We start from the raw sequence: 23,255 nt of genomic DNA, 5'->3' as shown, positions 1-23,255 counted from the left end.
TAGAGAAATAAAGTCTCCACCCGTTTCGACGATGTGCACGACGAATGCACTGCAACAAAATGGGCAACTTGGAGAACTGCGTTGAAGGTCTACAATTGTGGCCTCAGTTGGATATATAGCATCGATACCTTGGCGTTGTAATTCAATTGTGACGGCCAAATTTTATGAAATGCTGTTTGACGAAGGTCTGCCTGAACCTCGCATAACTGCAGTGGGTGCTACGTAAAGGTAACGCCTCGTTTCAGAATCGACCACGACGGCAGCCACGGAGGAAGTGCAGGTGACGAGGCGTGCCGACCTCGCCGCCCCTCCTAGACCTGCGTGACGGAGCCGCGGTGACGCTGGTAGTGGGCGACGCGTGGGCGGCGCGTGGGCGGCGCGTGGCCGGGGGCGGCAGGAGCCGCGTGTCGGGTGCCGGGTTCCAGCACCACGCCCTGGAGTCCAGTGGTGGCCAGGTCAGGACTGCCGATGCGGAGGGTCCGGTTCCGAGGCAGCGGCTGGCCCGCTGCAGTCCCTCCAGGGGCCCAGCACCGTCCCTCGGCTGGCAGCAAGCGTGGAGTGTCGAGGCTGAGCAGCAGCCGGTGTCCCAGCTGAGCGCAGACCCGTGTTCTGGCAGGCTGGCCCAGCCCACATAAAGGCCCACAGCACCAGGTGACGGCCACGTAGAGCTGGGGCGACGCTTTGCTCGACGAGGCCACAGATGTGGTCAGAATGAGTCGGCTGCAGCACGAGTTGCCAGCAGAATCCAGGTAAGCACAAGAAAAGACACTCATCTGTTTCGGCAATGCTAGCTGTGTGTGTGTGTTTTCCAAACACCGAGTGTCTCTAAACTGATCTGTGCTGGTTAGCTTTTAAATCAGCTAAGAAATCGTCATTATCAGTTTCACAAGCTGCGACATGGTCGCGAAAAAACACAGTGACCCGTATATGTAATAAGTTTCCTTTAATTTACGTCTACGGTCACAATCTTTTCTGTTATTACCGGTTTCGGTGTTTAATGACCATCATCAGATCTGCAGCAAAAATGGGAAAAATATAAATACACTCGCAAACTGCATACAGCTTAAGAACGATACATAGAGCATATTGAAAAGTAGTACTGACAAAATTTACGTTTGTGCACTTTAAACACGAAGAGGGATACCTGTCTCATAAAAACAAAGTCCTAATGCACTGCACCCATAGTGGCATTGTCAACTGTTAAATGCGGAATCAGCACCAGCATCGTCAAATACATATAAATCACATCACATCACATGCACGAGTCATGTTGTCACTAAAATTACTGTTTAAAACTAGCTGCCGTGCAGTAGCCGCAAGAGTCTTTCCTTTCATTTGTGGCTCCTTAAGCGATTTGTTTTATGTTGTTTAATATTACCCGGTGCAATATGAAGGTGTTTAATATTTATGTCATTGTCTAGAATATTGGCACTAGAGCATATGTCAACCACTGCTTTTTAACTCTTCATCTTTTTGACAATATTACTTTTGTTGTGTTCTTCTTTTTATGGCTTTTTATTACTGTAACACCTTTATACTTCACAAGCTTATTACAGACTTTAACTATTGTATCCCCCTTTTATTTTCGCTGTTTCAATTAATTATTGAAAACTAGTGTATACTGACATTAGCGACATCTGGTCAACTTACTACACAAACATCTTGTAGCTACTGCACGGCAGCTTGTTTTAAACAGTAGTTTTACTGACAACTTGACTCGTGCGTGTGATGTGATTTATATGTATTTGACGATGCTGGTGGTGATTCCGAATTTAACATTTGACAATGCCAATATGGCTGCAGTGCATTAGGACTTTGTTTTAATGAGACAGGTATGCCTCTTCATATTTAAAGTGCACAAATGTAAATTCTGTCAGTACTACTTTTCAATATGCTCTATGTATTGTTCTTAAGCTGTATACAGTTTGCGAGTGTATTTATATTTTTCCCATTTTTGCTGCAGATCTGATGATGGTCATTAAAGACCGAAACCGGTAATCTGTTAACCAGAAAAGATTGTGACCATAGACGTAAATTAAAGGAAACTTATCATTATCAGTGATCTGCCCAAAGGCAGGTTTTCACACGGTAACTCTCCAAGCTCTCCTGTCTCCTGCCATCCACTTCAGGTCCACAAATTTCCACTTCCCTTTACGTTGTCTATACCATATTGCATCTCATTCTTCCACTCCCACGAAGGAGACATTCCAAAGCGTCTGCCGGTAGGCACTCCTTTCACATCCAATGTTCCATCCAGTTGTTCCTCCTTCGTCTTATAACCAGCAGCTATCTTCTCCTCTCGATAACACTTTCCAACACTGTTTTGTTATTTAGTCTTTCCATTAGCTTATCCTCTCCATTCTCCTCCACATTACTATCTCGAGAGGTTCTAGCCTTTTCTCATTCTCTTCATGTTTCTGCTCTTTAGAGTGCTACACTCCAGAGGAAACACTTGCCAAGTCTTGTCCTCAGACTTTTATCCAGTTAGCCACATAATAATGTCCTCTTTCTATTGAATGCCTCCTTTGTGATAGTAATGTGAATTTTCAGCTCCTGATGGGATATGAAACCTCCTGCATTCGTACTTCCGAGAAGTGTAATATTCTCACTTGCCTAATAAAAACTTGTCCTATAGTAATATGTGCCAATCATCAGGAAATCTGTGCTACCCTGTGTCAGATGTTGTCGTGTGATGCTCACGAGACACATATTGTCACCTCCAGACAGTCACCCACACAGGTACCCTGTCAAAGAACTCCTTACTGCATTGCATGAATGTTGTTCCCGATTGAGGCTGACAAATAACTGGGAGGTGTGGGATAACAGAGCAGAAACGGCACATCACTTGCGAGTTCGGACAGTTTGGGTTTCGATACTGTCAGCATGCACCTTAGCGTCTATCACTGCTGGGATGGATTGTAGGAGCACTGCGCCTCGGTTCTCTTTCGACTGGTGTGTCTTTCTCTCAGGTGACAGTTCACACCCACTAGACTACGGGTGAGTCGGTAAGCAGATCGCCGTCACCGGTGACGGACCTGTGCAAGTAACGGTTGCGGAAATGTGTAGAAACTGAGGAAATTAATCTGCTGCAATCATCTAGGAGTGTCACGTAATGGGAACGGTGATTCGGGAAATGTGTGAATATGAATCGAGTAATGAGAAACACGACATAATCTTCACATGGATCTTCTAGCTGCATAACGACAACTACATTCGTGATCTCCTCGGGAGATATAAGTAGGGCGAAGCAATATATATTCGATAGCTCATCCGGAAACGCACCCTTTCGAAACCTGGACAGCAAGCTACACCGCGATGCAGAGCGCCTCTCTTGCAGAGTCTGCCACTTGAGTTTGCTAAACACCTCCGTAACCCTATCACGCTTACCAAATAACCCTGTGACGAAACGCGCCGCTCTTCTTTGGATCTTCCCTATCTCCTCTGTCAACCCGACCTGGTACGGATCCCACACTGACGAGCAATACTCAAGTATAGGTCGAACGAGTGTTTTGTAAGCCACCTCCTTTGTTGATGGACTACATTTTCTAAGGACTCTCCCAATGAATCTCAACCTGGTACCCGCCTTACCAACAATTAATTTTATATGATCATCCCACTTCAAATCGTTCCGCACGCATACTCCAAGATATTTTACAGAAGTAACTGCTACCAGTGTTTGTTCCGCTATCATGTAATCATACAACAAAGGATTCTTCTTTCTATGTATTCGATATACATTACATTTGTCTATGTTAAGGGTCAGTTGCCACTCCCTGCACCAACTGCCTATCCGCTGCAGATCTTCCTGCATTTCGCTACAATTTTCTAATGCTGCAACTTCTCTGTATACTACAGCATCATCCGCGAAAAGCCGCATGGAACTTCTGACACTATCTACTAGGTCGTTTATATATGAGGCACTGAGAGCACAAGCGGACTAACCCCGGAGAAGTCAATATGGAGGAAACAGGTCTCATAATACGGGCCCACAAATAATGTATGTTTGTGATACATTGCAGCCTTGTAACATGCATATGATGTAACTGTGGTTTTATTGAACAATATTTTGACATAGATAAATTACAAAAGTACTATATAGTACAATATTAGCAGTTTTGTTGTGGCTTAGTCCATTTTCGCTCCAAGTAGTTGAACATTCTCAATGACAGGTCCGTTAGTACGCTGATGCATGTGACAATAGTATTCATTACTAGTATACATTGTACACATTACATGTACCATTTTACATTGGGTTCTGTAATGTTACGCATTGTGTTACATTTCAAAATCATCCACAGGCAATGTTTCTACAGCATTTGATGACGTTTGTAAAGTTTTGTAGAAATCATGATGAAGTGGAGGTACATACGGAAGCAAACTTAGCAGATCCTTCTTTTTTGCCTCTGTAATTACATTTCCATTAGGATAAAGCAGTTCGAGATTGCTGATGCATGTGGATGTTCGTTTGGCCACATCAATTTCCTGAAATGGCTCTTGGTTTTGGTTCGAGTATTTATACAATATTTTGAATCTGTTGGTTGCTTCATACCGCAGCCACTGTATGTTCAACCATTGTACTTTACAATTGCCAGAAGACATTTTTCGATTCGTGATGTTTCTTTCGAGTTGTTTTGTTGAAAAGAAACATTCCGCATTCATATTAATTACCTTGAATGGATTCCTTTTTCTGGCACTCACTACCACATCATTCCAGTGTTTAGGACGGTAAATATTAGGAAAATACTTTTTTCGTTTCTGAACTAAGCCAAAATCCTGATCACAGGGCAGGTACGGGTGTCCGCTAACTAAAAATTTATGGTCTATTTCCTTCACAGAGAACTCTGAGCTGTTGACAATGTATTGGCACAGTACAGCAACCTTTATGTTTCTATTCTGGCCTCCGCACTGATCAGAGTACATAATTAGTTTTTCAGTCCTGACAAAATTGCGTATGAAGTACAGCAAACAAGAACCAATTTCTTGTGGCCCTCTCGACGCAATGGATTCATGCCACAGAAACATATATACATCATCATTGTGCATATTGTGGATGCCAAAGCAATATGTCCACAACTGACGTTTGTAATAGCAAACTCCAGTTGAGATGATCGGTGTAGGCAAAGTTTTCATCAAATCAAATGTTATCACTGTAACGTTACCATCTGATTTGCTAAGCACTGTATCACTATGTAAACCTGCCCGTGCATACTCAGCTTTTTGCTGATGGAATTCACGTTCTGCAATTAACTCCGTCCTCTCCTTATCATTATCGGCAGCTGTTATTTTTACCTGCAAAGCATCACATGTTCGACAAGAGTCGGACACTGGTGGATGAAATGACAAATTGAAGTTTTCGTAAAAAATTTTGCGGAAAATAAAATGAGAAACGGGCATTTGCTCCTCTGCACAGTACAGTGAATACATGACTGATAAATTTAAATCTGGTCCTAAATACTTTCTACCGTTATTTTTATGATACGCATAATGGCTTTCATACGCCGGGAATTTTTCTATGAAACGTTTTACTACATCAACTTTGTGGCGAGGTGTTTTATTACCAGGTTCACCTTTACCTCTACCATCACGAGGAGGGGTGGCTTTTTCCCCTTTATTCTTGAGTACCCTATCGATTCTTCCAGCAGATACGGCTAAAGTATTCTGAAAGAATCTTTTGCACACCCTCGTTTCAGACCCATTTGAATTGAGCAAGTAATACAATCTCGTGAATGTTGCTGACCTACGTAAGACCGTGCTTTATCAACGACTTTAATCATGGTAAACAGGAAAGCCGACTGCAGATCGTGGCTGCCTAAATTATAAAACTCATTGAACACTTGTTCCTGCTGTTCTTCGTTGATGTGTTTGTGGCACTCATACCGGCACGTACACTCGCTGATTTTCCGCAATTCCTTTCGAGGTACAAGGTTACCCTTACGGTTTACATACTCTTGACCTAGAGCTCTCCGTTCTTTCCTAACGTTACGAAGCCATTTATCTTCGTTTCTAAGGCGCTTCTTTCCTCGGCTCCGTACCACGGCATCGTCGTTCGTCTCTGGCACGTCCTCTGGAACAGTTGTTGCTGCAGCCGTGCTCGCTCTCGCGTCTCCCGGCACTTCCCCATCGGACGCAAACATCTCTGTAATAACAATATCCATCCCTCAATGTAATATTAACTACACTACAGTAATGGTCAACGTGTGCATTGGTATCCACAGGCGAAGCAATTGCTCAACACAACTCGGCGGGCGGTAAAACATTGTTGTACACATAACATTACAAGTGATCGTTACTTGATTACACAAAATAGCAATACATAAAGTATTGTTTGTATGTCATTCTGTTTTCGTATGGAAAACAACCTGCATTTTCTGAACAAAGTCACCATTCGAGATACGGTACATCTAGACGTGTTTGCATATGAACGCGTTAGTGTACAATCGACAATGTTATCCGCAAAAAAGGAATGGAACACAATACAAACTAACCTTCCAATTGCTCCTCCACGCTTTTCGCAGGGGCTGCCATGCTGATCAACTGAAATACACGTCCACGTGGTCACTGGTCCAATACGTTGTTCCACACTAAATACACAAGTCTTTCGTTCGCCGGCGTCACGCGCAATGGCAGTGGACGGAGAGCATAGAGCACAAATGGACTATGACGCATAGTCCACTCCTGCTCTCAACGGTATCTATCGGCGGTTGAGTGCAACAGCAATGTTTACGTTGCTACATTATACAAACCTTCAGATAAACAAACAGATCAACATGCATTGCATAATACTCGTATACTGTTATCACAACATGTCAATACCTCAAATTCACAAAAAGTGTGGGTTAGTCCGCTTGTGCTCTCAGTGCCTCATATATTGTGAAAAGCAATGGTCCCATAACAGTCCCCTGTGGTACGCCAGACGTTACTTTGTCTGTACACGTATATCCGTTGAGAACAACATGCTGTGTTCTGTTTGCTAAAAACTCTTCAATCCAGCCACACAGTTGGTCTGATATTCCGTAGGCTCTTACTTTGCTTATCAGGCTACAGTGCGGAACTGTATCGAACGCCTTCCGGAAGTCAAGGAAAATGGCATCTACCTGGGCTCCTGTATGTAATATTTTCTGGGTCTCATGAACAAATAAAGCGAGTTGGGTCTCACACGATAGCTGTTTCCGGAATCCATGTTGAAGAGATTCTGCGTTTCCAGAAACGACATGGTACGCGAGCAAAGAAACATGTTCTAAAATTCTACAACAGATCGATGTCAGCGATATAGGCCTATAGTTTTGCGCATCTGCTAGACGACCCTTCTTGAAAATTGGAGCTACCTGTGCTCTTTTCCAATCATTTGGAACCTTCTGTTCCCCTAGAGACTTGCGGTACACGGCTGTTAGAAGGGGGGCAAGTTCTTTCGCGTACTCCGTGTAGAATCGAATTGGTATCCCGTCAGGTCCAGAGGACTTTCTTCTGTTGAGTGATTCCAGTTGCTTGTCAATTCCTCGGACACTTATTTCGATGTCAGCCACTTTTTTGTTCGTGCGAGGATTTAGAGAAGGAACTGCAGTGCGGTCTTCCTCTGTGAAACAGCTTTGGAAAAAAGTGTTTAGTATTTCAGCTTTACGCGTGTCATCCTCTGTTTCAATGCCATCATCATCCCAGAGTGTCTAGATATGCTGTTTCGAGCCACTTACTGATTTAACGTAAGACCAGAACTTGCTAGTATATTCTGTCAAGTCGGTATATAGAATTTTATTTTCGAATTCACTGAACGCTTCACGCATAGCCCTCCTTACGCTAACTTTGACATCGTTTAGCTTCTGTTTGTCTGAGAGGTTTTGGTTGCGCTTAAACTTGCAGTGAAGCTCTCTTTGCTTTCGAAGTGGTTTCCTAACTTTGTTGTTGAACCACGGGGGGTTTTTCCCGTCTCTAACAGTTTTATTGGGGACGCACCAGTCTAAAACGCATTTTACGATTGCCTTGAACTTTTTCCATAAACACTTAACATTGTCAATGTCGGAAGAGAAATTTTCGTTTTGATCTGTTAGGTAGTCTGAAATCTGCCTCCTATTACTCTTGCTAAACAGATAAACCTTCCTCCCGTTTTTAAAATTCCTATTTACTTCCATATTCAGGGATGCTGCAACGGCCTTATGATCACTGATTCCCTGTTCTGCTCTTACAGAGTCGAAACGTTCGGGTCTGTTTGTTATCAGTAGGTCCAAGACGTTATCTCCACGAGTCGGTTCTCTGTTTAATTGCTGGAGGTAATTTTCGGATAGTGCACTCAGTATAATGTCACTCGATGCTCTGTCCCTACCACCCGTCCTAAATATCTGTGTCCCAGTCTATATCTCGTAAATTGAAATCTGCACCTAAGACTATAACATGCTGAGGAAATTTATGTGAAATGTATTCCAGATTTTCTCTCAGTTGGTCTGCCACTAATGCTGCATTGTCAAACACATTGCCACGAGCCTTGCCTTCGTACATTAGCTGTGGATGGCTGTGGATTTGATTTCAAGACGTTGTCTTGCCATATGTGAGCAGTACAGCCGTCTGAAATGTGACAGAGTGCTAATGTTAAGTCATATCAGACTAACGTCATGTATGTTACGTATGAGCCCCTTTATTCCCCTCAGTACTGCAGGCTTATTGTGGCAGCCTCCTGCCTCACTTGCAGGTAGCACCACAAGGGAGGCAGTGAATGAACTGGATGACTGAGGTGGTTGTTAAGTATAAATCCCCACCCCACCTCAGGAGACTTCGTGTACGTGTACATACACCTGCATATAAAAAACCTTTTTTGCTCTACTGTAAATTACGTAACAGCGAACTGAGAGTGAGAAAAACTTAGGATAATGTAATAAATTCGTAATTAATATGAATATGTTCATGTTCATGTCATTTTCAATACTTTGCATCGAAACAGTAGACTAATGGAGATGAGCGAGAAGTTTGCATGAAGTGGCTGAGAGATGTTTCTTAAGTACTGATGTTTTATTTCTGTGAGGCCACTGCAGTCTCATTTTGGAGGGGTGAAGATTTTTTTTGCTTTTTGGTGGTTAGAGCTGACTGCTGCAGTAAGTGGTAGCAATCACATAAATTAGTGATGGTTTTGTAACTTTTCTAATTCATAGAAAAAATGTATTTAACAATGAACTTTGAATGAATGTGATACATTACAATAACAGAACTGCTAACAAGAGAATTTTAGCTCTCTGAAAGCAAAGAATAAAATACACACTGTGTTTTATAAATACAGATGCTAATATTAAACAAGAAATTAATTTCATGGACTACAGCAGATATGCCCATAATGCCATGAACAGTACTGAGAGCTCATTCTAAGAACATTTTTTTGGCTGTATACAGTCGTCTACTTTTGTTAAGGTGTTGCTTTTAGATGGTTGTTAAGATTTTGCAGTTGGTGAGTACACATCAATTCACAGCGGTCATTGCCACCTGCCCAGTAGTAGTACGTGGTACCTGTGAAATCCAGCAATATCACTTACTTGGTAGCTTACCCAAGAGTGTATGAATGTCTGTACTGAATGTCAAAAAATGAACACATACTCGTGCTGTACGAGGTGGAACAGAGGATGTGTAGAGCCAGGTAATGCAGGAATAAAGTCAATTGAAACCATCCTCTTGTCCGTACCATCACTGGTGCTGTGGTAATGTGAGACCAGTACCAACAGTTCCTAGTTGACAGCACATATGTTAGTCAGATGGATGCCATCTTCTCTACATTTTGTGGTAACACGGTAGGATGTCGTTGTATAGGCATTTGTCAGGTGTGTCGATAAGGAGCATCAGTCTCACTGTGACACTTTGGTTGATGAAAGATGTCATACTGAAGCAATACAGGCATTAGTATCAGATGGTCAGTTGACTGTGGGAGCATTGTAATATACACAACTAGTTGTCAAGAGCAAAGCAATACAGCCTCCAGTCGTAAAATATCGTAGTTTGCCGCAGTAAGTGCAAATGTAAGGATGGTAAGTAGTTGAGTGAAATGAGGCTATAGTTGTTTGTGGTTTTTTAAGCATTGCGATGGATCCCCATCCGGAATGACTTCATGATTGAGAGACTACAGTGTTTTTTTTGTTCGCGTATCATGTCGTTTCTCGAAGCCCAGAATCTACTCTGTAAGAATCAACATGGATTCCGGAAACAGCGATCGTGTGAGACCCAACTCGCTTTGTTTGTTAATGGGACCCAGAAAATATTAGATACAGGCTCCCAGGTAGATGCAATTTTCCTTGACTTCCGGAAGGCGTTCGATACAGTTCCGCACTGTCGCCTGATAAACAAAGTAAGAGCCTACGGAATATCAGACCAGCTGTGTGGCTGGATTGAAGAGATTTCAGCAAACAGAACACGGCATGTTGTTCTCAATGGAGAGACGGCTACAGACGTTAAAGTACCCTCTGGCGTGCCACAGTGGAGTGTTATGGGACCATTCCTTTTCACAGTATATATAAATGACCTAGTAGATGGTGTCAGAAGTTCCATGCGCCTTTTCGCGGATGATGCTGTAGTATGCAGAGAAGTTGCAGCATTAGAAAATTGCAGCGAAATGCAGGAAGATCTGCAGCGGATAGGCACTTGGTGCAGGGAGTGGCAACTGACCCTTAACATAGACAAATGTAATGTATATCGAATACATAGAAAGAAGAATCCTTTGTTGTATGATTATATGATAGTGGAACAAACACTGGTAGCAGTTACTTCTGTAAAATATCTGGGAGTATGCGTACGGAACGATTTGAAGTGGGATGATCATATGTTGTTGTTGTTGTTGTGGTCTTCAGTCCTGAGACTGGTTTGATGCAGCCCTCCATGCTACTCTATCCTGTGCAAGCTTCTTCATCTCCCAGTACCTACTGCAACCCACATCCTTCTGAATCTGCTTAGTGTATTCATCTCTTGGTCTCCCTCTATGATTTTTACCCTCCACGCTGCCCTCCAATACTAAATTGGTGATCCCTTGATGCCTCAGAACATGTCCTACCAACCGATCCCTTCTTCTGGTCAAGTTGTGCCACAAACTTCTCTTCTCCCCAATCCTATTCAATACTTCCTCATTAGTTATATGATCTACCCATCTAATCTTCAGCATTCTTCTGTAGCACCACATTTCGAAAGCTTCTATTCTCTTCTTGTCCAAACTATTTATCGTCCATGTTTCACTTCCATACATGGCTACACTCCATACGAATACTTTCAGAAATGACTTCCTGACACTTAAATCTATACTCCATGTTAACAAATTTCTCTTCTTCAGAAACGCTTTCCTTGCCATTGCCAGCCTACATTTTATATCCTCTCTACTTCGACCATCATCAGTTATTTTGCTCCCCAAATAGCAAAACTCCTTTACTACTTTAAGTGCCTCATTTCCTAATCTAATTTCCTCAGCATCACTCGACTTAATTAGACTACATTCCATTACCCTTGTTTTGCTTTTGTTGATGTTCATCTTATATCCTCCTTTCAAGACACTGTCCATTCCATTCAACTGCTCTTCCAAGTCCTTTGCTGTCTCTGACAGAATTACAATGTCATCGGCGAACCTCAAAGTTTTTATTTCTTCTCCATGAATTTTAATACCTACTCCGAATTTTTCTTTTGTTTCCTTTACTGCTTGCTCAATATACAGATTGAACAACATCGGGGAGAGGCTACAACCCTGTCTTACTCCCTTCCCAACCACTGCTTCCCTTTCATGTCCCTCGACTCTTATAACTGCCATCTGGTTTCTGTACAAATTGTAAATAGCCTTTCGCTCCCTGTATTTTACCCCTGCCACCTTCAGAATTTGAAAGAGAGTACTCCAGTCAACATTGTCAAAAGCTTTCTCTAATTCTACAAATGCTAGAAACGTAGGTTTGCCTTTCCTTAATCTTTCTTCTAAGATAAGTCGTAAGGTCAGTATTGCCTCACGTGTTCCAGTGTTTCTACGGAATCCAAACTGATCTTCCCCGAGGTTGGCTTCTACTAGTTTTTCCATTCGTCTGTAAAGAATTCGTGTTAGTATTTTGCAGCTGTGACTTATTAAGCTGATAGTTCGGTAATTTTCACATCTGTCAACACCTGCTTTCTTTGGGATTGGAATTATTATATTCTTCTTGAAGTCTGAGGGTATTTCGCCTGTTTCATACATCTTGCTCACCAGATGGTAGAGTTTTGTCAGGACTGGCTCTCCCACGACCGTCAATAGTTCCAATGGAATATTGTCTACTCCGGGGGCCTTGTTTCGACTCAGGTCTTTCAGTGCTCTGTCAAACTCTTCACGCAGTATCATATCTCCCATTTCATCTTCATCTACATCCTCTTCCATTTCCATAATATTGTCCTCAAGTACATCGCCCCTGTATAGACCCTCTATATACTCCTTCCACCTTTCTGCTTTCCCTTCTTTGCTTAGAACTGGGTTTCCTTCTGAGCTCTTGATATTCATACAAGTCGTTCTCTTATCTCCAAAGGTCTCTTTAATTTTCCTGTAGGCGGTATCTATCTTACCCCTAGTGAGATAGGCCTCTACATCCTTACATTTGTCCTCTAGCCATTCCTGCTTAGCCATTTTGCACTTCCTGTCGATCTCATTTTTGAGACGTTTGTATTCCTTTTTGCCTGTTTCACTTACTGCATTTTTATATTTTCTCCTTTCATCAATTAAATTCAATATTTCTTCTGTTACCCAAGGATTTCTACTAGCCCTCGTCTTTTTACCTACTTGATCCTCTGCTGCCTTCACTACTTCATCCCTCAAAGCTACCCATTCTTCTTCTACTGTATTTATTTCCCCCATTCCTGTCAGTTGCTCCCTTATGCTCTCCCTGAATCTCTGTACAGCCTCTGGTTCTTTTAGTTTATCCAGGTCCCATCTCCTTAAATTCCCACCTTTTTGCAGTTTCTTCAGTTTTAATCTACAGGTCATAACCAATAGATTGTGGTCAGAGTCCACATCTGCCCCTGGAAATGTCTTACAATTTAAAACCTGGTTCCTAAATCTCTGTCTTACCATTATATAATCTATCTGATACCTTTTAGTATCTCCAGGATTCTTCCATGTATACAACCTTCTTTCATGATTCTTAAACCAAGTGTTAGTTATGATTATGTTGTGCTCTGTGCAAAATTCGACCAGGCGGCTTCCTCTTCCATTTCTGTCCCCCAATCCATATTCACCTACTATGTTTCCTTCTCTCCCTTTTCCTACAGTCGAATTCCAGTCACCCATGACTATTAAATTTTCGTCTCCCTTCACAATCTGAATAATTTCTTTTATTTCATCATACATGTCTTCAGTTTCTTCGTCATCTGCAGAGCTAGTTGGCATATAAACTTGTACTACTGTAGTAGGCGTGGGCTTCGTATCTATCTTGGCCACAATAATGATCATATAAAATTAATTATTGGTAAGGCAGGTACCAGGTTGAGATTCATTGGGAGAGTCCTTAGAAAATGTAGTCCATCAACAAAGGAGATGGCTTACAAAACACTCGTTCGACCTATACTTGAGTATTGCTCGTCAGTGTGGGATCCGTACCGGGTCGGGTTGACGGAGGAGATAGAGAAGATCCAAAGAAGAGCGGCGCGTTTCATCACAGGGTTATTTGGTAAGCGTGAGAGCGTTACGGAGATGTTTAGCAAACATCGTGGTGTAGCTTGCTGTCTAGGCTTCGTTAGGGTTCGTTTCTGGATGAGGTATCGAATATATTGCTTTCCCTTACTTATACCTCCCGAGGAGATCACGAATGTAAAACTAGAGAAATTCTAGCGCGGACGGAGGCTTTCCGGCAGTCGTTCTTCCCGCGAACCGTACGCGACTGGAACAGGAAAGGGAGGTAATGATAGTGGCACATAATGTACCCTCCGCCACACACCGTTGGGTGGCTTGCGTAGTATAAATGTAGATGTAGATGTAGTTAGAAATTAAACAAATGAAGTGTCTGTCCCCTCTGAGGACGTGCAAGGTGAGGGCACTGCTACTAAATAGGCAACTTCAAAAACTGTGTTGAAGGTTTACAGCTGTGGCATCAGTCGGACACAGCGAGGATACCTTTCTGTTGTAATTCACCTGCGACGGACAAATTTTATGAAATGCTCTGTACGCCTGTGTCTCGTATAACTACTGAGGATATGTAATGCAAATACATCGTTTCAGAAACGAACACGAAACCGGCCACGAAGAAAGTTCAGGGGACCACAAGTGTGGAGGCGGGCGGCCCTCTAGGGGCGGGTGACGGCGCCGCGGTGGCGCTCTGCTGCCAGTCGTCGGCACGTGGCTGACGGAGCACCGGGCTGTCCCGGAGGCCGGGATGCCTGGTTCCGACAGGTCACCTCAGAGTCTGGTGGTGGCCCCGTCAGACGTCGAGAGTACAGTGCTGAGGCAGCTGCTGGTGCACCCCTACACTGTGCACTCACTCCAGCTGCCCAGCACGGCCTCTCAGCTGGTTGCTGCAGCCAGCAAGTGCGGTGTGTCGAGCCCGAAGACCCGGTGTGAGCAGCAGCTGGCAACTCAGTCGGCCACAGCTGTTGTGGCAGAGTGACACAGCTGCCCCAGCCTCAGGCGGTCACGCATGTGCACATAAAGCCTCATACACACCAGGTGATGGCCACGTGAAGCTGGGCTGGTGCAGTGCTCGGTGAGCCCAGAGACGTCGTCAGAGTGAGTCGGAAGCTCCACGAGTCGCCAGCAGAATCCAGGTAACTACCAGACACTCGTCTGTGTTTGGTAATGCTGCGTGTCCGCATGTGTGTGTGTGTGTGTGTGTCTGTGCGTATTTTACTGTTTGTTGCTGAGTTTCCATACTGTGCCTGTGCTGTGAAATACACCTTTATTGTTGCCTCAAAAGACATCTGCTGGTTGCCCACAGTGCTTTCATTGCTTTCTCATGTCAAACTGAACAAATCTCTAGATTAATCTGTGTTTATTAACGCTTAAATTAGCTACAAAACTCATTATCATCAGTGTTCAGCCCAAAGGCACGTTTTCATGTGGTAATTCTCCATTCTCTCCTGTCTCCTGCCATCCCCTTCAGGTCCACTAATTTTCCACTTTGTATCTATCATGTTGTATCTAATCCTTCCACTCAATATGTTCCCACGAACGAGACCTTCCAAACCGTTTGTTTGTGGGCATGCTCTTCACATCAGATGTTCCATTCAGTTAGTCTTCCTTTCTCTTATGACCTGCTGCAGTCCTCTCCTCTCACTGACACTTTCCGTCACTCTTTCCGTTACTTAGTCTTTCCGTCAGCTTATCCTCTCACTTCTCCTCCACATCTGAAAAGCTTCTAGCGTTTTCTCATTCTCTTGGGTCACTCTCCATATTTCCGCTCCATCGAGTGCTACGCTCTGGCGTACACACTTGGCAGGTCTTTTCCACAGACCTTTATCCCATTTGGCACATAATAATAACTTCTTTTTTTGAATGCCATCTCGGCTATAGCAGTGTCAGTTTTCACCTCCCGATGGCATCCGAAGTCCTCAGTAATCGTACTTCCGAGCTATATATTCCTCTTCTTGCCTAATAAAAACTTATCCTATCTCAATATGTAAGAATCATCTGGATATCTGTGTTATCCTGTGTCAGATGTTATAGTTCTGATGCTCATGAGACAGTCTCCACCCATTCTGAGGACATGTGCACAATGAGGGCATTGTAACAAAAAAAATGGCTCTGAGCACTATGGGACTTAACTTCTGAGGTCATCAGTCCCCTAGAACTTAGAACTACTAAAACCTAACTAACGTAAGGACATCACACACACACATGCCCGAGGCAGGATTCAAACCTGCGACCACAGTGGTCGCGCGGTTCCAGGCTGTAGCGCCTAGAACCACTCAGCCACCCCAGGCGGGGCACTGAAGGTTTACAGCTAGTCACCTGTGACATCAGTTGGACACAGCAAGGTTACCTTTGTGGTTTAATTCAACTGTGATGGGCAAATTTTATGAAATGCTGTACTTCATGTGTCTATTGTGGGTGCTATATAAAGGCAGCGCTTTGTTCCAGAATCGACCTCGGAGGCAGCAGTGAAGGAAGTTCAGGAGACCACAAATATGGACACCCTCCCATATGCGAGTGACGCTGGCAGTGGATGACGTGTGGCTGGTGGACACGAGGCTCTTCCTGTGGCCAGGAGTTCTGCGTCTGATGCCACATTCCGACGTGACACCCTGGTGGCTGGTGGTGGCACGATCAGCCTCTCTGACGTGGAGCGTCCACTGCTGAGGCAGCTGCTGGCCCACTGCTGTACCCTGCAGACCCCCAGCTGCCCAGCACGGCCTCTCAGCTTCGGGCTGCTGCCAGTAAGTGTGGCGTGTCCAGCCTGACGTCCCAGTGAACGCGAGCCCGCAGCTCGGCTTGCCGTGGAGAACACGGTGGCCGCACTCGTTCTGGCACAGCCGCCCCCGCCTCAGGCAGGCCGCCAGTGCCCTCATAAAGGCTCACACTCACCTGGTGACGGCCATGCAGAGCCGGGCTGATGCAGTGTCCAGTGAGACCCGAGACGAGCTCTAAGTGAGTCGGCTGCTTCACAAGTCGGCACTCATTCTGGCACAGCCGCCCCCGCCTCAGGCAGGCCGCCAGTGCCCTCATGAAGGCTCACACTCACCTGGTGATGGCCATGCAGAGCCGGGCTGATGCAGTGTCCAGTGAGACCCGAGACGAGCTGTAAGTGAGTCGGCTGCTTCACAAGTCGGCACTCATTCTGGCACAGCCGCCCCCGCCTCAGGCAGGCCGCCAGTGCCCTCATAAAGGCTCACACTCACCAGGTGACGCCCATGCAGCGCTAGGCTGATGCAGTGTCCAGTGAGACCCGAGACGAGCTCTAAGTGAGTCGGCTGCTTCACAAGTCGGCACTCGTTCTGGCACAGCCGCCCCCGCCTCAGGCAGGCTGCCAGTGCTCTCATAAAGGCTCACACTCACCAGGTGATGGCCATGCAGAGCCGGGCTGATGCAGTGTCCAGTGATACCCAAGACGAGCTCTAAGTGAGTCGGCTGCTTCACAAGTCGGCAGCAGAATCCAGGTAAGCACGAGACGAGACATTCGTCTTTGTTTGGCAATGTTGTGTGCGTGTGTGTGTTTGTGCGTATTCCGAACATGCAGTGTTTGCCAGTGATTTTCCATATTCTGTCTGTGCTGTGAAATACACCTTTATTGATGCCTGCAGAGTATGTTTCCTGGTAGCCCAGTAGTTTCATTGCTTTCTCATGTAAGGTTGCACATATCTACTAAATTTAGCTGTATCTGTGATGCACTTAAATTAGCTAGAAACTCATCATAATCAGAGTTCTGCCCGAAAGCAGGGTTTCATGTGGTAATTCTCCATGCTCTCCAGTGTCCTACCATCCCCATCAGGTCCTGGATTTCCACTTCCCTTTACTTCTCTGTCACCTTGTATCTCATCCTTCCACTCAGTCTCCTACCACAGATGAGACATTCCAGTGTATCTTTTAGCCGCCACCCCCTACTCATTGAATGTTCCATCCAGTTTGTCTGTCTTATAACCGGTTTCTTGCCAACGCTTTCCAACACTCTTTTGTTATTTAGTCTTTTCATCAGCTTATCCTCTCAATTCTCCTCCACATTCACATCTCAAAATTTTTTGCCTCTTTTCATTTTCTCATGTCCTTGCCCATGTTTCCACTCCACAGAGCACTACATTCCAGAGCAGACACTTTCCAAGTCTCTCCCTCAGACCTTTACACAATTTGCCAAATAATAATGTTCTCTTTCTATTGAATGCCGCCTCCTCTACAGCAATGGGAGTTTTCACCTCCTGATGGCATCTGAAGTCTCCAGTAAGCGTACTTTCAAGATATACATTGTTATTACTTGGCTAATGAAAACCTGTCCTATCGTAACATGTGCCAATCACCTGGGAAACTGTTGTACCGTGTCTCAGATGTTATAGTCTGAACACATGAGGCAGTCACCCACACATCTCCAAGCACTCACCCACACATACACCCAGTCAAAGAAGTGCTGTCTGCATTGTAGGGACTTTCTTCTTGGTTCTCAAATGAGTGGAAGGTGTGGGATAACGAGTAAGTTCGTGTACTGACACGTTCCATGACCTTGGAGATTTGCTCCTCAATTTGGTCCTACGGAACTTGACGTGTACAATAAATAAATAAAAGCCATGTCACTTGCCAGTTCGGACTGTTTTGGTTTCGATACTGTAAGGATGCATCTAAGCGTCTATCATCACTGAGATCGATTGTAAGAGCAGTGCGACGGGGTTCTCGTTTGTTTGTTGCGTTTTTCTCTCAGTTAACTGTCGACACCAAGTAGACTATGGGTGAGTCGGTAAGCAGTTGGCTGTCATACATGATGGATCCATGGAAGTAACAGTCGCGAAAATATGTAGAAACTGTGATAAAAACTGAGGCAATTAATGTGCTGCAATCGTCAGGGTGCATCAGGTAATGGAAATGGTGATTCGTGAAATGTGTGAATATGAGTCATCAGATACGTTACATAATCCACACATGGATCTTCTAGCTGCATAATGAGTATTACATTGTCAAACACATTGCCACGAGCCTTGCTTGGTACATATTAGTGAATGGCTGTGGATATGACCTCAAGACATTGTGACGCAACGTTTGAACAGTGTAGCCATGTGAAACGTGACAGAATATTAACGTCAAGTCATATCAGACTAATGTGACGTGTGTTGGTAGCGTGTTGACCCCTTTATCCCCCTCAGAACTGCAGGCTTACTGCAGCCACGTCCTAGCTTGCTTGCAGTGGACACTACAAGGGAAGGAGTGAGAGAACTTGTTGGTGGAGGTGAGTGAAGTTATGCAATGCGTTCAATGATGTAAATCCGCACTGCACCTCACAAGATTTTGCTTATAAGTGACTGATCTACTCCTGCATATAAAAATCTTTGTAACTTCAACTTTTGTTATTGTAATGTAAATTACATATTCGCAAACTGACAGTATGAAATACTTGGGATGATGTAATAAATGCCTAATTAATACCAGTATTTATGTTTATGTCATTTTTATTACTACATCAAAGCAGAAGGCTAATGGAGATGAGCCAAAAGTTTGCACGAAGCGTCTGACCGACATTTCTTAACTGCTGATGTTTTATTTCTGTCAGGATACTACTGACTCTTTTTGGAAAGGTGACAATTTTTTCTTTTTTTTTCTTTTTTGTCGTTGAATGTGAGAGCTGCAGTAAGTGGTAGCAATCATCTAAGTTAGTGATGGTTTTATTACCCTCTTTTGATAGAAAAAATATATTTAACAAAGAACTGTGGATGAATGTGATACACTTTAATAATAGAACTGCTAATCAGAGAGCTTAGAGCACTCTGAAAGCAAAGAACTAAAGTAGATACTCCGTTTCAAAAAAGTAAACGTACCAATACCTAACAAGAAATTAATTTAAAGTAGATACACCTGTAATACACTGAACAGTACCGAGAGGTCATTCTAACAACATATTTTTGGTTGTATACAGTCGTGTATTTTTGTCAAGGAGTTACTTTTCGATAGTCATTAAGAGTTTGGAGTTGGTGAGTATGCATCAGTGCACAGCAATCTTTTCTGCCTGCCCAGAATTGTCAGTAGTGCGTCATACCTGTGAAATCCAGGAATATCAGTTACTTAGTAGCTTATCCAAGAGTGTTTGTTCACAATGACTGTACTGAGCGTCAATAAATGAAGACTTGCTCTTGCTTGCTATGTGAAGAGGAAGAGAGAATATGTTGAGCCAGAATTCGACCATGTAATGCAGGAGCAAAGTCAATTGGAACTATCCTCTTATCAATGTCATCACTCATGGTGTGGCAATGTGAGTCCAGTTCCTAGATGATAGCACATACGTTTCTGAGATGGATGCGGTCTACAGTATTAGTTCCTCAACATTTTGTGGTACGTGTGGTAGGATGTGGTTGTATTGGCATTCATCAAGAGTGTCGATAAGCAGCTACAGTCTGACTGTGGCAGTTTCCCTGACGTAACAATTCCCAGTGAGACAATCCAGACTCGAGTAACACACTGTCAAGGCAACTCCTGCATTCTAACATACACAACTAGTTGTTAACAGCAAAACAATATAGTAAAGTGCCGTAGTTTGCCTCAGTATGTGGAGAATTATGGAGGATAGGTTCTTCAATGAAATGAGGCTACAGCTCTTTACACCTTTTCAATCATTGTGCCTAATCTCCATCCTGAAAGACTTCATCATCAAGTGACTACACTGTAGATAGAAATTAAAGACTGAAATCTGCATCCATTCTGACGACATATGCACAATGAGGGCAGTGGAACAAAATGGGCAGCTTTCAAAACTGCATAGGAGATTTACAGCTAGTCACCTGTCGCATCAGTTGGACACAGCAAAGTTACCTCTGTGTCGTAATTCACCTGTAACGGACAGTGGTTACGAGAAGCTGCTTGACAGAGGTCTGTCTGTACCTCGTATAAGTATCGAGAGTGCTGTGTAAAGGCAACGCCTTGTTTCAGAATAGACCATGATGGCAGCCATGAAGAAAGTTGAGGAGACCACAAGTGTTGACCTGGACGCCCTTGTAGATGTGGTGACGCTGCTAGTGGGGCGACTTGCGCCTTGGGACTACATTGCGCTGTCCTGGCAGCCAGGAGCCGTGTATTTGATGCCTGAGTCGAAATAAGGCCCCGAGAGTAGACAACATTCCATTGGAACTACTGACAGCCTTGGGAGAGCCAGTCCTGACAAAACTCTACCATCTGGTGAGCAAGATGTATGAGACAGGCGAAATTCCCTCAGACTTCGAGAAGAATATAATAATTCCAATCCCAAAGAAAGCAGGTGTTGACAGATGTAAAAATTACCGAACTACCAGTTTAATAAGTCACAGCTGCAAAATACTAACGCGAATTCTCTACAGACAAATGGAAAAACTGGTAGAAGCTGACCTCAGGGAAGATTAGTTTGGATTCTGTAGAAATGTTGGAACACGTGAAGCAATACTGACCCGATGACTTATCTTAGAAGAAAGATTAAGGAAAGGCAAACCTACGTTTCTAGCATTTGTAGACTTAGGGAAAGCTTTCGACAATGTTAACTGGAATACTCTGTTTCAAATTCTGAAGGTGGCAGGGGTAAAATACAGGGAGCGAAAGGCCATTTACAATTTGTACAGAAACCAGATGGCAGTTATAAGATTCGAGGGGCATGAAAGAGAAGCATTGGTTGGGAAGGGAGTGAGACAGGGTTGTAGCCTCTCCCCGATGTTATTCAATCTTTACATTGTGCAAGCAGTAAAGGAAACAAAAGAAAAATTCAGAGTAGGCATTAAAATCCATGGAGAAGAAATAAAAAGTCTGAGGTTCGCCGATGACACTGTAATTCTGTCAGAGACAGCAAAGCAACTGCAAAAGCAGTTGAACGGAATGGACAGTATCTTGAAAGGAGGATATAAGATGACCATCAACAGAAGCAAAACGTGGATAATGGAATGTAGTCAAATTAAGTCGGGTGATGCTGAGGGAATTAGATTAGGAAATGAGACACTTAAAGTAGTATAGGAGTTTTGCTATTTGGGGAGCAAAATAACTGATGATGGTCGAAGTAGAGAGGATATAAAATGTAAGACTGGCAATGGGAAGGAAAGCGTTTCTGAAGAAGAGAAATTTGTTAACATCGAGTATTGATTTAAGTGTCAGGAAGTCGTTTCTGAAAGTATTTGTATGGGGTGTGGCCATGTATGGCCCTGAAACGTGGACGATAAATAGTTTAGACAGGAAGAGAATAGAAGCTTTCGAAATGTGGTGCTACAGAAGAATGCTGAAGATTAGATGGGTAGATCACATAACTAATGAGGAAGTATTGAATAGGATTGGGGAGAAGAGAAGTTTGTGGCACAACTTGACCAGAAGAAGAGATCGGTTGGTAGGACATGTTCTGAGGCATCAAGGGATCACCAATTTAGTATTGGAGGGCAGCGTGGAGGGTAAAAATCGTAGAGGGAGACCAAGAGGTGAATACACTAAGCAGATTCAGAGGGATGTAGGTTGCAGTAGGTACTGGGAGATGAAGAAGCTTGCACAGGATAGAGTAGCATGGAGAGCTGCATCAAACCAGGACTGAAGACCTCAACAACAAACAACATTAGCTAAAAACTCATCATCATCAGTGTTCTACGAGAAGGTAGGTTTCCACGTGGTAACTCTGCATGCTGTCCTGTCCTCTGCCGTCCTCTTCATATCTGCATATTTTCGACTCCCCTTTATGTCATCTACCATCTTGTATCTCGCCCCACGAATGAGACCTTCCAAAGTGTCTGTTAGCAGTCACTCCCTTCTTACCAAATATTCCATCCAGTTCTTCTTCCTTTCTCTTACAACCTGCAGCAGTCTTCTCCTCTCCTCAGGTGTCTGGTCACGGATGGGGCAGAGGAGAACGTCGTGAACGGCTGGCAGGGTGAGAGCAGTCTGCAGTTGGCTGCACGCTGGGCTGGGGCAGCCCCAGCCGTCCCTGACCCCACGAGTCTGGACAGGTGGACGCGCAGAGGTGGCGGCTGCGCTGCCCGAGGCAGGAGCCGTCGAGTGACCGGAGGACAACGCCCCTGGACTACGCAAAACAGAGCGACAAGCAGGATCTCGTTAATATGCTAATATATTACCGTCTTATCTTATTAAAGGAAATAAGATTCAGTTCACCATTTATCCTAACTTTTAAAATAAAGACAATAAAAACTTAATCCTTTCTTCACTCATTTCTATCAATCACTCCACGGTGCACATATTTACTCTGGTAACACCGCAGTGAGCGCAACAAGAGACTTCTGTAAACTGACACGAGTAGCCTCTCTACAACACTTCTCTAACAACGTTTACAAAAGCTCAACAACAGTGGAAAAATACTCCTTTAGCAGCAACAGTTCTCCACCTAAACGTTGTTTCCCACCTGGCATACAAAATTTTAAACAACTCGCAGGAGTGCAGGTGAATGACACGTTTGAGAATTGCGAACATTTCGAAAGATGTTTATTTATTTATTTATTTACTGACTGTTCCATGGGACAAAATTAAGGAGACATCTCCATGGTCATGGAACGAGTCAATACATGGAATTATAACACGATAGTAGAAACAGATAAAATGAAATACGAGAAACGTATTCAGGCGACAATTCGTAAGTTTAAATAAAGAAAATCAACAATGTAACACTGGAATTTGCTTAATTTTTCAGCTCTTCCAGGAGCTCCTCGACAGAATAGAAGGAGTGAGGTGTGAG

At 43.9% G+C, this 23,255-nt stretch overlaps 1 long non-coding RNA gene across 2 annotated transcripts in view; it reads left to right on the top strand.

The window, feature by feature from the left end:
* Window positions 1–22,719, top strand: part of LOC124720502 — a 45,390-nt gene extending 22,671 nt beyond the window's left edge. The window contains exons 3-6 of one of the 2 annotated variants that reach the window (XR_007006179.1): window positions 246–749; window positions 14,171–14,712; window positions 16,025–17,040; window positions 22,390–22,719. This is a non-coding gene — a long non-coding RNA (uncharacterized LOC124720502). Of the gene's footprint in view, window positions 1–245; window positions 750–14,170; window positions 14,713–16,011; window positions 17,041–22,389 lie in introns of both variants that reach the window. The other variant, XR_007006180.1, reaches the window with a different exon arrangement.
* The last annotated feature ends 536 nt before the right edge of the window (window positions 22,720–23,255 follow it).

The sequence above is a fragment of the Schistocerca piceifrons genome, chromosome 11 (genome assembly GCF_021461385.2).
Source record: "Schistocerca piceifrons isolate TAMUIC-IGC-003096 chromosome 11, iqSchPice1.1, whole genome shotgun sequence".
NCBI classification, from domain to species: Eukaryota; Metazoa; Arthropoda; class Insecta; order Orthoptera; family Acrididae; genus Schistocerca; species Schistocerca piceifrons.
This window is presented reverse-complemented; position numbering and strand designations above follow the sequence as displayed.